Source organism: Lygodium microphyllum, chromosome 12 (assembly GCF_053477565.2).
Source record: "Lygodium microphyllum isolate KBCC chromosome 12, Lygodium_microphyllum_v1.1.10, whole genome shotgun sequence".
NCBI classification, from domain to species: Eukaryota; Viridiplantae; Streptophyta; class Polypodiopsida; order Schizaeales; family Lygodiaceae; genus Lygodium; species Lygodium microphyllum.
Genome location: NC_141146.1, coordinates 99912862 through 99917006, shown reverse-complemented (window position 1 = coordinate 99917006; position 4145 = coordinate 99912862). Strand labels below are relative to the sequence as shown.

Genomic DNA, 4145 nt, shown 5'->3' with positions numbered 1-4145 from the left:
ACAATAGAGCTTCTTTTCGTGAGTTTGCTAATTTGTGTAGCAAGAGAAAATATCACCCAAACTCTTAGTGTGGCAAATGGCAGACCAAGAAGGTAAAGATTTCTCTTTGCTACATACAAAGCTCAAAGGCAGCAAGGAGGAAAGACTAGTTTTGGGGGAGAAAAAAACTTCTCATTGCAACAAATCACAATTTGTCTTATTGTAAGTAAAACAAGCGTACAAACGTCAGACGATCGACGCGAGCAATATGCTAACGTCGCAAGAGATCGATTTTCAATATGCTAAAGGCTAATTATAATTAGGCAGGGCCGGTGAAGGCCTTGCGGATGGCGTGGAGCTGGTGCGGGGAGAGAGCGAAGGACTTCTGGAGGACGGCGTCAGGGATGGGGGGGTGTGAGGCGAAGAGATTGAGGTTGAGGAGGCTGACGCCCGGGTTCTGGCTGTTCAAGGAGGCGTATGCGAGGGCGGGGCCACTGCCGACGTTGAGGATGTAATGGGCGAGGCCGCGCGGGAAGATGAAGAGGTCGCCGGCGAAGAGGGTCTGTGCGTACAGCACGTTGTTGCCATCGACGAAGCCGACCGACACGCGGCCCTTCACTAGAAGGAAGGCCTCGGAGGCGCGTGGGTGTACGTGCGGTGGCAGGACGCCGCCCTCTTCGAAGTCCAGGCGCGCCACCGTCAGCCCCTGCGTGTTGAGGCCGCCGAAGTTCGCCGCCGACGCGATCACCACCCCGACGCCGAAGGGATTGGCTCCCGGGTCGGCCGGCCTCCTCAGCAGGGAGCTCTTGAAGTCGGCCGCTGTCACATTGGCCGGATCCTTGCACGGCAGGCCGTTGATGAACACCTTCTGTGCCTGGTCCGCGTCCGTCACGCAGAAGTCCTGCACCGGGTCTGGGTCCGCGGCACGCACAGTACTACGGCCGGCCATCATCATCATCATCATCATCATATTGATACCCAGCAGCAGCTTCATAGCTACTCCTATTATATTAACGATATTATGCCGGATGTCGATAGCACGACTGGCCCTGTATAGCTCCCTATAAGCTGCAGGCTGGATCTTGCGTCACAGTCACTGTATCTATGTATGTGCTGGAGTACCGGCTGGAGTTATAGTAGCCTCACAAACTCAACTGCTCGACTGAGCTACAAGACGTCTAGCGTGACAGCGCCCTCAAGATCTCTCCCTGCTTAAACGATCAGTCGACCTTGCGAGATCCATTATATGCTATATTAACTAGTGTGCCTGATCATCCAGGACCCGCACCCTTATGCTGACCAGCCTGTCCACTTAAGGCCTCCACCGCGTTCCACCGCCCTTATCGTGCCGCATGATGATCGTTAGAAGGTCAACCTGAGCTCCATTATGCATCTCGGAGGGCCATACAGGTTGAAAGAGACCTAATCCAAGGCCGCTTCTTCGTTATGAAATCTTGGTCAACCTACAAGCCATCAGTGAGTCTGGACTTGTAGATTCATCTCCACTCAACAAAAACCCGCCGTAGATGCACGTCGTAGATGCATCTTCACATGCATGTTTATATGTGCATCTATTCATCGTTGAACCTGCGATTTAGCCACGCTGCGCTAAAAGATGCGAATGTTCCTTCAAAACAGCGTTCAGGAAAAGGCCGTTCATTTAAAGACAAAACTCGTTTGACTGAATGTGAGGAGGAACCGCTTACTTATGAAAAATGTAAGTGAGAAGGAGGAACCGCTTACTTATGAAAAGTGTAAGTGAGAAGGATTTTAGACCGTTATCTTTGTCATGGAATGAGAATATCCTTCTCATGATTAATGTAGAAGAATAAGATCCTTCTAGATATATATGAAAGAAGATTTTATATAATATATATAGCATAAATAATATAAAATAAATATAAAATAACTTAATGTTATTATATAAAATTTAAAGTTGTAATTAACAATAACTATCAAAATTTAAATTTCAATCAAATAAAAAATGATCAAGTTTTAATTTCTAATTTTGAAGTAACCATTCAAGTTTTAATGTTTCAATTTTAATTATGTAATTAAAGTTGACTATTCATGGTTGTTAACAAACGAGAGAGAGAGAGAGAGAGAGAGAGAGAGAGAGAGCACCAAAACTTACCAAAACTCTACTCTTTGATCACCATGTGATGCAAGTTTAGACTTTGAGTTTATTGGTGTTTCCTTCGCATCTCATTGTTCCTAAACAAGGTTGTGCTCACTACTACGTTGATGTTGTGTTACCTCCTACGGTGCTCCCTCTCATTGATGTGCTACCGCAAAGGCTCAACCTCAAAGGATAAGAGACAAGGAAACCTTCTTGCATGGGTTCGTATTGAAAACATAGGCAACCTGAAAAGGTAAAAGAAAAATGCTGGGGGGCTCAACTTCAATTAATGTGTTATCTTCAAATAAATCTTTTGACAACATGTTGACAGTTGAAGAAAAGGCTAAGTTTGAAAGAGAAAAAGAAGGACACTTACTTTTTCAAGAGGATTGACTAGTCCAGTTTAAATGGCTCATTTATGATAGAGATGAAGTAAAAGTGTATGGTAAATTTTGTTTGAAATGTCCTCATCCACATAGTGCATATTTGAAGGGGGTAGGGGAGGTCTATAAATTTAAAGTTTAGCAACTTAAAATCCCATATCTGCACATCATGTCATAAGTTTTCTATACAAGCTATTTTGCTCAAAAGGAAGACTCAATTGAAAAGAGTGTTAAAAAAATAAGAGAAGTAAATGATGAGGCGTTACTTTCATTATTTAGAGTTGCATATTTGATTGCAAAGAATTCTATATTTCATGAAATTATAGGCTTACTCTAGAGGGTTAAAATGGACCAATCAGTATCCAAAAATCCAAATGTGTTTGGCCGCTCAAGCATGTAATGGGCATAAGGGATTTACCCAACTTCAAAGGTTTAAAATGGAAAAATCAATATCTAAGAAAGTACCTACTGATCAGACAGGGATGCACAATCCTACGTGGAATGCAAGCTATCATATGAGGCCACCATAATTCATGAAAAGCATTGCCTTCATGGCCATGCATCTTATTTATGAGACTAGCCAAAACAAAGGCTACCTTTTTTTATCAAAAGAAAAAGCGTGGCATTGAAGCTCCAACACTACAAGATATAGGCCTTATACCGACGTTTAAAGCGATAAAAATACAAACAACAAAATTTTCCCCCGTCGTCGCAAAAAGTGTCGTTATTAATGATGCCATAGAAACGTCGGTATTTGCGTCACTATTAGCGCGCTATTGGCGTCGCTATCAGCGTCACATTTGTGACGCCAATAGCGACACCAATAGCGACGCTAATAGCGACGTTTTGCGACGCACAGAGAGACGGTAATAGCAACGCGAGCAGTAAAATTTATGACGCTAACAGCGACGGTAACAAGGATAAAAAAAATTTTGTGGCTACATATAGCACTGTGTGCTATATGAGAGCCATACAAAATAGTTTGTGCACTACTGTGTACAAAGCGCTTGCAAACAAAAAGAATGTATGCTGAAATCATAAAACTGATACATGAAATAAATACATGCTCGCATAAAACGCGATTGGTACAATCATGACAGGAATATATCACTAATACATAGAAAATATCTACATAGATCAGGCGACTCAAAAATAAAGGTGTGTGAGCTCCAGGAATCCAAGGGCGAGCTACAAATCCTCGTCCCCTGAAAGCTCGTTCTACCGTAAAGGAGCATCGAACAGACTCTGCAGAAAAAGAAACAACACATCAATCCACCATATAATAATGCATTCAAATATCTCATGGTAACTACGGACAAGAAAGATGAGTGACTTACAGGGCCGCCACATCTATACAATCGGTCGATCAATGCATTGAGACCGTGCCTCTCTGCATATCAAGTCTCAAGGCCGATCGGATCGCGATTTGTAATGGAGTGCTGCAAAGAAAACAAAATGCTAACTGTTAGAAACATGATTGTCAGTACAAAGAATATTTCAAAAAAACAAACAAGCAAAACAAAAGAAAAACTTACAAAGTCCTCCAAATATGTCCTGTGGCCGCCACTCCCAAGATGATGGACCACTCTGGCCTCGAGTCGTGCCCTCGCCGCCTTGCGCTGCTAACTCCAATGTCCTAGAGAATCTGTAGCCTCCTCCCTTAG

At 43.3% G+C, this 4145-nt stretch overlaps 1 pseudogene; it reads right to left on the bottom strand.

Annotated features, from left to right (window-relative positions):
* Positions 1 to 298: 298 nt before the first annotated feature.
* LOC148028096 (germin-like protein subfamily 1 member 1 pseudogene) lies at positions 299 to 973 on the bottom strand (annotated as a pseudogene).
* Between the last annotated feature and the right edge of the window lie 3172 nt (positions 974 to 4145).